At 34.0% G+C, this 13,511-nt stretch overlaps 1 pseudogene; it reads right to left on the minus strand.

The window, feature by feature from the left end:
* Positions 1-215: 215 nt before the first annotated feature.
* The window catches only part of LOC114300664 (cysteine-rich receptor-like protein kinase 15), a 136,181-nt pseudogene continuing 122,885 nt past the window's right edge, over positions 216-13,511 (minus strand).

A 13,511-nucleotide genomic window follows, 5' to 3' on the forward strand; every position in this document is an offset into this window, starting at 1 on the left:
CCCACCCAGCGGGTAGCTCACCTTTGTTTTGTCCATAGTGTAACAGAGCTCTAACAGAGTGGGATGAGCTTGGTAGCAAGGAGGTACGGAGCGAGACGAATATTTTCACTCGTACAAAACCTTATTATGAAAAGGTCCAGAGTCAAAACAAACAACATGAGCCAAACTAATGCCGTCATGTTTACAACAAAACAATTTGCAACTTTGAAAAACAATCATCTAGGATATGACTCGGTAATGGAAGCCTCATTCACAGAGGAACTACCAGACTGCTTACTCTTTGGCTGAGTCAATTCAGAATCAAAATCTTGCCCCAGTGATGTGCTTTTAAGAGGATTAATGGTGCTATGCATGAAAAATGCTGGCTGTGACGGCAGTGAGAGAGTGAGAGAGAAGCTACTAAGCATGAGTACAACTGAAGCCATGGTTGGTCTATTTGCTACATTTTCTTGAACACATAGTAATCCAATGTGGATGCATCTCATTATGTCTTGTACGCAATTTGAACTAGTCTTCAATATGGTGGGGTCTATCACATTTGAAGCCCTTCCATCCTTCCAATTTTTCCAAGTCTGCAAGAATGAAAGTTGAAGGGTAAAAAATATAATTTACTATATATATATATATGAAAAATGATATAGTTACAAAACTTGTATGCATAATTTATGACAACAATAATGTGGCAGTGGTATTTTTGAAAATACAAGTTATCTTGATAGGTTTTTTTTTTTTTTTTTTTAAACTGATAAAAGAAAAACTTGTCACGTCATGCTTTGTCATTATATAGCTTAAACTTTTAAGACAATTAGCAACTTAACAATCTTTCAAGAATCTTGATAAGTCTTTTGTTTTAAAGTGATAAAATCAAAAATTGTCTCATCATTGTATCTATATTGGGTCTAGATTCTTTGCTTAAAGTGATAAAATCACTCAATTTTTATACATAATAATGTGGTTTTCTATTGTCCTTTCATTTCAAGTTAAAAAACTTACCATTGCCTCTAATAATTTAAAAATTACCACCACCACATCATTCTAAATAAAATTTTATATAAAATTATGTTTGTAGATCATTTTTCATATATATATATATATATATCCTTATTCATACTTACATAGGTTAGAAGGTCCTCTGCATTCTCCCCATTTTGAAAATAATTGTTCTTCTATCCACTTATGATTTCTAGAACTATTACTCCGAAATTAAAAACATTTGATTTAACTGAGAATTGCCCATACATTACGTACTCTGGTGGCATATAACCGCTGCAATCGCAAAATCATATAGGTAAAATATTTCATCTTAGAAGTTAAAGACAATATTTTTTTCAAGCTTCTGTCTCAACTCACTCACAATTATTTGATCATGCTTTAATGTTTTTGTTTTTCAAAATTCTCACATGATCCAACAGTTTTGAGTGAATTGAAACAAAGGACCATATAGGTTTTGGGACAAAGGATCTCTAGCCTTCAACACAAGGCTTTTATGTTTTTCACTTTTAATGTTTCTAATCAATGACTTTGTATATACACAAACCATTTGGATTTTCCATTTTTTAAATTGAAGAACAGATGGTAAAAATTTGTAGGACTTTTATGTTACTTTCATTTCATGACAGAAAATGAACATGTAAAAATGGAACAAATATTGTCTTTTAATTTTTTTTTTGATCCACTGTAGTGATCCCGATTTCGATCCTTCTTTCATGTTTTGCCACTTCGACTGGGCAGGTTGGGGATCAAGCTGCCCGGTCAGCTCGCAGGGGTCGAGGGGGCAGCGCCCTTTGGCGGGTCCGAAGGCAGCGCCCTGAAGCAAAAATGAAAAATGCATTCGAAGTTGCTTGTCCGCCCGAGCAGCCGTTTATGCACTCGAGTGGGGAATGTTTGGGTCCAAAAGTTTGAGCTGTCTGCAAAAGTACTGGGAAGGTGTATTCGACGCTCGAGCGGACTTCAGATCACTTTTGTATATCTCTCTCTCTCTAAAACCATTTTCTCTCCCTTCTCTGTACATTCCCTACGCTAAATTGGATCAAAACCTTGATTTCTCAAGATCCATTAGAGTTCTACCATAAGTTCTTCATCAAAGTTGGTTAACTTCTCGAGGGTTTTGTTGTGTGCGGTGAAGATCGAGTTTCGACACTGTCAATTTTGGGGGTTTCATCTCATTTCTTCTTCAAAACTTGAGGTAGGGATTTTCTTGGAGTTATATATATATATATTATATATATTTGCAAGATCTAGATGATTTTCGAAATCATCCTTCAATAGCTTTGAAAATTGATTGTTAATTTAAGAAGTTGAGAGATTTTGAAAGTGGGTTTGTCTCTTGTTCTTTTAAAATAATCTTATGGGTTTTGATTTTCGTTGATTGAAGAAAAGATGATTTTAGAAAGTTTTATTTCAAAAGATTTGAGTTGTATAGTTTTGGTGAGAAAACCTAGAATGTGGGGATTTTTTTTAAAGAGACTGAAAATTCATAAATGATATTGTTATATTTATTTTGTGTGTCAAAATAAATGGATGTTTAGAAAATTTCTTATTTATATTTATATAAATGATGAATTTCAGGGAATATGAGAATTGTTGTTCATTTTGAAAATTATTGTTCAAAACGTTGAAATAGTGTTAAAATGACTAATTGTTGAGGATACTTGAGAAGAGGGAATTGTGTTATTCTTTAGATGATGAATTGGAATAAAAATATTTATATTCATCTTGTGTTATTGGCGTTTTGGGGTAAATACGGTGGTAAGTCTTGACAGGTGGTGTAGATGAAATTAAATAGGTGTCGAGCCTTCCAGTTAATACTGGTAAAAATGACAGATTATAGGTGTCGAGCCTTTCAGTCAATGCTGGTAAAATGACAAATTGGTAGTTCTTTTATAGCCTACTTGCAGACACCAACCTAGGGATTACTAGAGTCGTATTTACCGCTCTTGAAATGAATTGTTAAGTTTTGAAGAATTGAAATTGATGACATCATTGAGCATGATGGTTTTCAAAGATAAAGATATGGTTTTCTTTCAAAAGAGCATAGTATGGCATGTGCATTTCATCTCTTGAGAGTTGTATAAAATATATATACTTTGTTAAGGATTTCCTATTGGGCTTTATGCTCACCCTACGGGATTTTTGGGCAGGAAAAAATGTGGTGATACCGTCTAACTAGAGGCGAGGAAATGTGTGTTGAGAGTATGAGACTCTCATTTTGCTGTGACTCTGTGTGTAAGCCAAGGGTGGTATATGTATGGTTTAAATAACCGTTTTGTGTAACCAAGCTCAAGCCTTGGAAACTTGTAAACCCCTTGGGGGTATTTATTTGTTCATTTACTTCTTGTTAAATTAATGTATTGTTGCATGAAGAACTATTGTATCATGTAATGTAAGTGTGGAGATTTATATTCGGTTTTCCTTGAAAGAGCCATGATTGTTGTATTATCATTTGGGCTAGAAATTTGGGGTGTTACATCCACAAAGAAAACTTTTGTTGACTTGAAATAATGCTTACATTAAGATAAATGGACTAACAAATAGAACTCCGTTGGATACTTGATTTGATTAAGAAACAATTTGATGTGGCATGTATGCCCATACAATTCTTAGACCAAATGGATGGGCAAATAAGGCCAAGGCAAAAAACATTGGTAGAAATCAAATGGCTTGGACTGGAAATTGCTTGAAATTTGATGGATTGATGGAAAATGTCATTTTGGTCATGATCCATTCACCCTAGAAAATTTTAGGTGAATTCCATTGTTTAGGCTGTCTGTAACGCCCTCAAAATAATAGCATTAAACCCATTAAATAAGACAGGCATTGATATTCAAAAGTTCCACATTCTTCCATTGATTAGAGTTCTATTGCATAAGTATTACATGCTAACAACAAAAGCAAAATGCCTTACAGGCTTACAGCTTTCCAAGTTAACACTTGGTTACAACAAAGAGTTCTAACTCGTTTACACATAAAGCCCTTGGCTTGAAATTACATGTAATACATCAAAAAGGTACGACAAAAATGTGTCCGCCTCTAGCCTCCCAAGCTATGTCCTTGGAGGTGGCATGCTTCCAGTACCTCAAAATGATATTCCCATATAGGGTGAGCCACAGCCCAGTAGAAATACACTAAACCAACCATGAACAATGACTAAAATATTAGTAATTGATAGATGGCCAACACTGATACATTCACATAAATCTTATATTTATGTTATACGACTTTTGGGTCCAAGTTTCCTTTCATTTTTCCCTTTTTCAACGGATAGGCATATAAGCACTACCCACATTCTCAACAAATATGTATAATAACAATATCCACATTCTCAGATAAGCAAATAAGCTATATCCACATTCTACAACAGATATGTATAACAACAATATCCACAGACAAGCATATAAGCTATATCCACACTTCACCAAGATAAGCATATGAGCTCTATCTTCGGAGTTCATCCCCTATCTTCTCCCAACACTATCCGGTTTAGAGGTACATCCCCTATCTTCCCCTAAACCGCGGAGTACATCCCCCATCTCCTCCTCTACACATAACGTATACAAACACATTAGTTCTATATACAATCACTCAATACATACAATTAATGTATTCTATCAACCGTCAAATTCCATGACACATTCCATTGATTAGTTTCAGTTTGCCTAATCATCATGCATTGTCTACAGCAATCACGACTATCCTCCACCGATAGCCCAAAGCAGTTATTTCTAAACAGAAAATAAATGCACAATGGATATTCAATCAACATTTCATTTCCTCATTTCACACAATTAATTATCTCAATTAATTAAACAATGTAATTAGGTCAATTCCCATAATTAACATTTCAACCCTTAGGTCCCATTTTCATTAATGATTTAACATTTATTCCATTTCTCCATGCCAAACATGCATCTAGGTTTATTATGAATAAAACCCCAACTTTTGTAAAATTACACAAAAGCCCCAAACTTTCACAAAATTACCAAAACAACCCCAACATCTCAAAATACCAAAATTTAAAGACAAAATCCATAGAGAGGACTAGGATATCCCTACCTCAAATTTGGAGCCCCAAAGGAGAAGAAGACAAAACCCAACGTGCTCCAAAACCCGAAATTTTCAGATTAAAAGGTAGCCCTCGACGATCAACAACTCTTTTGTAAAGGCCAAAGATGAGTAAATCACTCCTACTAGATCAATACCTGGAGAGAAGGTAGAGTCCTAGAGTGAGAAACTCAACAATGGAGTTTTGGAAAAGTAAGAGAGAGAAGAGAAAGTGAAAAAGTGATTTGAAAAGTCAAAACACGGAACTAAAACCCATTCGGTCCGCTCGAGCGTAAAACACCCCGCTCGAGCGTCACTCACAGACTCTCGCTCGAGCGGTCAAACTCCCGCTCGAGCGCTGGATGCACTCTCTCAGCACTTTTACAGAGCCAGGTCTCCGCTCGAGGTCCCAACTCCACGCTCGAGCGTAACTCACACAACCCCGCTCGAGCGGCTAAACCCACGCTCGAGCGTACAACACTGCACAGGAAAAAAATTACTGGACGGGTGTATTCCCCGCTCGAGCGCTCAAACCCCCGCTCGAGCGGACAGGCCAAAAATCTGGGCAACCAGTTTTGGTTTCTAAACTCAACCAACCTGTAACAAGCTTTCCCAACACATCCTATAACTCAAATACGAAGTAACAAGGATGCAAACAAGATAATAAACAACTACCAACATCCACGGACACATGTCCGGACCACTGTACAACAAGGGTAAACCCGGGATCGCTATACTGTCAATCTTGAGATTTTGTCATTTTTGGAAAGATTTTCTACTCTAATTAATCCTAGCATAGAACTTAGAATATAATTTTGTCGAATATGCCATTATTGTAGTAGCATGTATTAGTACTAGCGTATGGCCGTGCCTAAAGGCATGGTGTAAATAATTTTAAGATTAAAATACAGTTATAATTTATACGTATTATGTTGAAATTTATAAAATTTGTGTCATTTTTTATAAAGATACTGAAAAAATATATTGAAATATTTTTCTTCTTAAAGAACTTATAACAATTTTATTTGTATTACACGCTCTACGAAACTCAAATAAAATAACAACTCCCACTAATCTTAATGCAAATTAAGAAACAAACATATAAGATTTAAAGTTATATTGCATATCAAAATATAAAAGGCCGTAAAAAAAAGTGTAAACACTGAACAAAAAACATAAATAAAGTTATACTGTCATACACCAAAAGAGTAGGTTAAAACTTTACAAAAAGTGGGTTAAAGCTTTACAAAAGATGTATGCTTTACAAAAGATGTGTCACTAACATGTCATACACCAAAAATTATATTGTCATACACCAAAAATATGTATGTTTTACAAAAGATGTGTCAATAACATGTCTTCAAATATGCGTTTGCCTAAACTTCCTCCTCATTACTTTCCAAAAAGTCTTTGTATCAACTTTTATGTATCCCCAATAAGGAATATGCACAACAATCTGGTAATTTGTGGAAACAAAAAAAAATATAGATTAGTACATTTGTTGGAAATATACATGTCAAAATACTTTGAGATTGAAATTACCTTATTATATCCCCATCGAAGCAAGGTAGTCGTATTTCTCCTTTTAAGCTCCATAGATTTTTCGGTCCAATCCTACAAAAGTCCAAATTTCAAAATATTATTAAATTGAAATTTTTAAAAAAGTTATATAATCAACAAAAATAAATCTACGTGGTTACCTTCTAATAAAACGTCATTTAATCTGCATAGAATACTACAGCAACATTTCCGGATAAACAATATTTGTAGTAGAATCCAAATTATCTTTAGGGAGGAGAATACTTATACGATCAAAGGATGTACATCTAGACAATGCCACATATAATTGCCCATGGCTAAACACTGGTATACGCAAATCAACCCCAACAAATTTCACAGATTGTCCTTGAGATTTATTAATGGTCAAGGCATATGCCAATCGGACTGGAAATTGACGTCTTGTCATTTGGAAAGGCATTTCTGAAGATGTTGTCAAAGATATACTTGATATGAATGCCAAATTGCTAAACTTTTCTCTAGTTAAAATTTGAGCTTCAATTATGCGAGTGTCGCACCTAGTAACCATCAATCTTGTACCATTACATAGTCCATCTTTCGGTGCAATGTTTCTCAACAATATTATAGGACAACCCACTTTCAAATCTAACTTAAAAGTTGGCAACCCAGGAGGATCCAATGAATTTAAATATTCATTAAGATATCTATTTGTAATGGTAGGATCAATTTCATTATCTTCAGACATTTTACCTGCCGCAAGATAAGTATATAATCTCCCTGGAAAGATATTCAACGCAGTAGTATTAATGTCACTGACATCATCGTTACGCGCAGACAGAATTGTGCGTTCAGTTAAAAATGTTGGGGTTGACGTCTCTATCATATTCAATTGTGGATAAACTGTAGAGAGTAATTTATTCAAATCTTGACATTTGTGTATTGTTGATGGAAGGTTAACGATTTCTTGAGGATTGGTCCCAATCTAAAAAAAAGTGAAATCAATAAAAAAGTAAGTGTAAACACAATTTATTAATTTAAAATAATCTATATAATACAGGTTAAAGTAATGTTACCTCCATCAAGAAATTTGCAATATTAGCATTTTCACGGCCTTCATGATTCAAGCGCATATTCAAATCCAAAGTCAAAATATATATATGCTTCCATAGAACAGAGTGTCTTTATGATGCATTCACAATTTGCTCACGAACTCCTTTGGGTATAACTGGTAAGATTTGTCGAAAGTCTCCTCCAAGAACAACAGTAATACCCCCAAATGGCTTTTCACTATCACAAATATCCCTCAATGTACGATCAACCGCCTCAACACAATGTCTATGTTGCATAGGAACTTCATCCCAAATTATGAGTTTTGTTTCTCTAAATAACTCAGCTTGTAATGATTGTTTGCTAAACCCACAAAGTGAATTTTCCAATACATCTAACGGAATGGAAAATTTTGAATGTGCAGTGCGACCTCCTACCAGTAACAGTGATGCAATTCCAGACGAAGCCACAGTAACAACGATATGCCCAAGGCTACGACATTTTAATGCAATTGTATTGTATAGAAATGTTTTCCCTGTTCTTGCACCCCCATTCAAAAAGAAAACAGTTCCTTTATTATGGAAAACTGAAGAAATGATTGTATTATAAGCATTCCGCTGTCCATTATTGAGACAATCAATAGTAATTTGTGGATCTGCATGTTGTGCCTCACTCTGCAGTTGTTGATGTTCAACTATCAATCGATTACCAACTACTGTACTCCAATTTGCAGTAGGTTGTGGCATGGGTGGGAAGTCAATTAAACTTTTGCCTGATTCATGAAGCATTTGATTCAAAAGATGGAGACCATAATCTTTAATTTGAGCCTCAGTTGGTTTAGAAATGACAAACAATGTACAAATCTTATGTGCAAGATCATCACATATATGCGTTGAAAATTGATTTCATAATGCACATAGATTTAGTGGAGAGCACTGGGTGAGAATAATACTAAACAATTTCCTCAATTGATATCCAGTTTTTATGACTGCAGCCTCTTTCAAGCATTGTATCCATTCTTTATCATCTTCTAAAAGCCCCCTTGCAACACATGCTAATTTAAATATATCATACACAACATTATCGACCGTGCGTAAAGACTGAAACGACTTTGGTCCTTTGACAACGGTTAGTAACAAACGTACATAAAATCTTTCACCACAATTAGGGCTAGAAAAGTACATTCTACCAATTGCATATCCCCTTTCTCTTGATTTCCATCTCTTTTCTGACTTGAGCCAAACAAAATGTTGTGAAAATTCTTGATAAGTGAATAGACATTCATCTTCATTGGCAACACAATATGCAAAGAAGCAAGTAAGAGTTGACATTTGTTGACCAACACTAGATTGAATCGTTTGTAATAACTCTTCTGGGTTAAAAATAACACGATGCATTCCAGGTAAATGAAGTGCCAATCGTACAACTGTTGGCATCTCTGCATGCAAAGGATAACCAAATATTCGCCAAGCAGCTTTTGGAGGTCCAATATACCTTGTATCGAGATATTGTTGAATCTCATTTATCATTCCTAACACCATCGGTGTACGATCATAACCCTTATAAATGTACTTATGTATATACTTGACACATCTCATTCCGGCACAAACTTCCACATTTATATGATAGTTGAAAAGTTTTAAAAGATATGCATTGTATGGTATGACATCCCTGTTATCAACTTCTTGCCCTCTCACAGTATGTACTTGACCATTATTGCGACGACGATAGATAGGGTATCCATCTTGATCCATAGTTGTTGTTTCTGTGAAAGCTCGAGTGTATCTCTTAGTGCATCTACCATTTTCCATACATGGTGCTTGCGGATTTCGAGCACCACATGGTCCATGTACCATATAACATTTGATAGTTTCAAAAAGCATAGGATCATCTTTTGGGTCTGGAAATTCTGCACAGACTAATTTGTCTACTTGAGCACATGTCCGAATTTTCTCTGGACCCTTGAGAAATAAAAGTGCATGCATATGAGGGAGGCATCGTTTTTGAAATTCAATTGTAAAAACATGTGCAACTTTATTTCCAAACACTTTATTTGTTTCTATCTCCTTCATCAAACATTTTCACTTCAACTCAAAAACACGGGCAATTAAATCAGGACGATCAATAGGTTTTTGATATGGTAATAATGCTGAAGTAATTTCTGGCCAATTGGGATTTGCAGTCATGGTAAGAAAAATATCTGGGTGTTGGTTGTATCGTGTGATAGCCATTGAATCTTGAAAGATTTCAAACATATGTCTAGGACTACTAGTAAATGAAGATGGCAAAGCAAACCTTTGACCAATTTGTCCAGGTCGCACATAATCTGGATCCATATCTGACAACTCTTGGTAAAGCTCAGCCCAAAGTTTCCCTTGATTAAGCTTGTAGTATGTCAATCGATTTTGCTCAGTTGCAGCCCAAGCATCTACCAAAAACTCTTGAAATAGTTTCCCACCTCTCAAAATTGTTGAATACTCTGTGGGTCGTTCAAACAAACGATAACTATAAAAATTCATTTGAGTAAGTCGATCAGTTGAAGGTCGATCATACTGAACATTCCACAATTTCAACTCAGGTTCCCATCCAAGCTCACCATATGGAAATAATAGAACATAATGTAATGGCAAGTATGCTGGGTGACATTCATTAATTTGCATCAACTCATTATTTCCTCGAAAATGTAAAATAATATCTCTCATTCCATTTATCTCTGTTCCATCACCTGGTATTACAATTGTAATCTCATCTGTAGTTGTTGAACTGTAATGAAGATGAGCAGGTAGATTGTGTCCTGCCGAGTCTAATTGATGTAAAATGGCATGCGCTTGGCGATATTTATCTTCAAATGCATTGACTTGCAACAAACTATCCTGAATAGTTTTGAGAACATCCCTTCTCAAGTTAGGATTTCTACGATTACGAATTTCTAAAGCTGAATAAGGGTCATAGATATACAGCTGAGCATAACTCGCATCCTGTCCTGGTTGTGGTTGTAGTGATCCTGTTCGATGTCGCAATTCCCCATGAATTGTGAATGATGTAGGGTCCCCTCCACTTTGTACTCTAGGATCCAATGTAACACCAAGACTCGTAAAAGCATTGGCTGCATTGTACACTTGAGTATAACTTCGAAAGGATTTTGATTGATCATTATTCCCATCATACAATGCCTGAAGTGGTGGAGGGGGTGTAATAAGTAAAGGTAGCCTAATATTTCCTTCCAAACAGCAAGTTCCGAATAAGAGACACTTTATAGATGATTTTGTCAATTTTTCATCCATCCAATGTAAGGCTAAACAATAAAGACATAATACATCCATCTTGCAAAGATAATGGCGGCAAGAATCTTTGTGTGCCCAAGCGTCAATTGATATACTCGTAGGCAGATCTTCTAATTCATCATCAGTACATAGATCTTGTTGAAGAAATCGATTTATAGGAGTAGACCTACGAATATTTGTGTATAAATAAAATTTTGTAAAACAAAACGGTATGAGTAAAAGTATGTATTTCAAGATTAGACACAGTAGTTTACCGATTCCTTTGTGAATTTGAAGATGTGCTTGGCATAGAAAATGAACATGTAGAATGATGGGTAACCATTGTTCGTTTTTGTGCCGACTGAGAATCTTCAGTTATTGTTTCCCACTCCAAATGAGTGCGATCGCGACAAATTGGTGTTAAAGAACGTTGTCTTAGTTGAACACATTCTTCTAATCCCACTTGCTCTCGTTGCAAGCATTGAAATTCAATTTTTTTACGCTCTCGCCGTGCCCGTTGGGCCAATGCAGCTTTTGATATTACATTATCATTTTGTGCCTAAAAAGAAAATATTTTATCATTGAAGCAAAATATGTGAATATTTTGTGCTTAAAATGAAACTATCTTCTTATTTCTTCCCTTTCTCTTAATTTTGTTATCTATTTTATTTGTTTTATACCTTTAATAGTGTTATCTTTATTTCTTTTTTTTTCTTATTTCTTCCCTTTCTGTCTTCTTATTTCTTCCCTTTCCCTTTCCCTTTCTTTGTTTTCTATTTTATTTATTAAATAAGAATTAAAAACCTATCTTATAGTTTCTCCTTTCTTTATATATTTTTCTTTATTTCTTCGTTTCTTTTTTTCTATTTTCTTTATATAAGTAGCAACTTATGGATGGTACATTATAAATGCACATGTATCTATACAAAATAAGAATAAATAAATTTGAAAAACACATACAAATAATAGCAAGTTACAGGAAAACATATTACAATCATTCTACAAAAACAACATAAAACAATAAATTCATTTTATACACTCATATATTTTAACTATTCAAAATTTTGATTAGTTTTGCATCATATTTTAAAAAAAGAATATATACCACTTGACATGCATTTGTCATTCTCTTGCCGGAAGGAGCCATCTTTTCTTTTCCTTTAGACATTAGGTTGACCTTTTCTTTATCTTTTGCCTAACAAATATAAATAAAATATTGAAAAGATTAAAAAAATCTTATATAAATAAAATACATACAATGTTTGACTTGATTTTGTACTTACCGCACGAACACGGATAACATTAAGGTCGTGCTCATCACGGATGACCACACCAACATTTCTATATGGAGTTGTAAGAGGAGGCCTACAGAAATAGATTGTGAACAAATTAAAATCTATATAATAAAGTGGTAATAGTAAGAGTAAAAAATTCAAGATTGTCTTTGGTTAATACATTCCTTCGATCTTTCTCTTTCTCGTTCTCATCGTAGGCGTTGTCCCAATTGGTATGCAGAACATGGCTTTTGATTTTTTTTACGTTCTCGCCGTGCACGTTGGGCCAATGCAGCTTTTGATAACACATTATCATTGTGTGCCTAAAATGAGAATATTATATAAGAAGGTGCATAAAATGTGAAGATTAACTAACTTGCTTCCCTTTCATCATGTATTTTTTCTTTCTTTTAACTAACTTTTCCTCTTCACTCGGTCAAGTTGTTAGTCATATAAGAACCAATGCATGTATTTATGAAATTTAAAAAGGAAGGGAAAAATAATTTGAAAACACATTAAGCACACAAAACTGCAAACTCACTATGCACGCACTTATTGGTTTTAAGACACTACCCATCTCTTTACAAAATGTACGTTGAAAAGGTAAATATTAGATCATTGGGTACGTAAAATGTGAATATTAGCATGTAATGTCTTGTACTTTCCTTTTCTCTCTTCTTGTTGTTTCTATTATATTAAAATGTATTTTTGTCTTTTTCTTCTTTCCTTAAGAACTTCTTATAAGAAAAATAAAAATTAAAAAAAATTATATTACGTAGTTTCCTTTTCATCACATATTTGTTCTTTCTTCTTATTTTCCTTTTTCGTTTTCTTCTATTATATTTTTATTATGCTATGTTGTAGATGCAATATATTGTACAAATGCAACATATTTTTATCATACAAATAGACAAACATATTAAAAATTCAAATTAATGTTCATACAAATGCATTAGCATGTTGTACAAATGATTACTTTAACATGCTTCAGAAAAACATTTCACATTCAATAAAAAGAATTATATAAATTTTTGAAAAAGAAACTTTTGAAAAATGTACATAAAAAATAGTATATGACACTATGCAATTCCTAAAAAAATCTATATAATATTCGAAAAAGAAACTTTTAAAAATTGTTGAGAAACCATACCATGGGATGTGCATTTTCCTTTCCTTTGCCATAAGGAATAGCTTTTTTTGTTTCCTTTGATATTGCTTTGTCTTTTTCCTTTGCCTTTGCCTGTAAAAAATAAGTAGAATATATTTATAAATTATTTTTAAAATGATAAGAAAATACATGTCCAATGTTCAAGTGACTTTTAGGGTTACCTCATGAATGCGAATAGTATTAAGGTCGCGCTCATTTCGA

Source organism: Camellia sinensis, chromosome 10 (assembly GCF_055761805.1).
Source record: "Camellia sinensis isolate YWXY chromosome 10, ASM5576180v1, whole genome shotgun sequence".
NCBI lineage: Eukaryota > Viridiplantae > Streptophyta > Magnoliopsida > Ericales > Theaceae > Camellia > Camellia sinensis.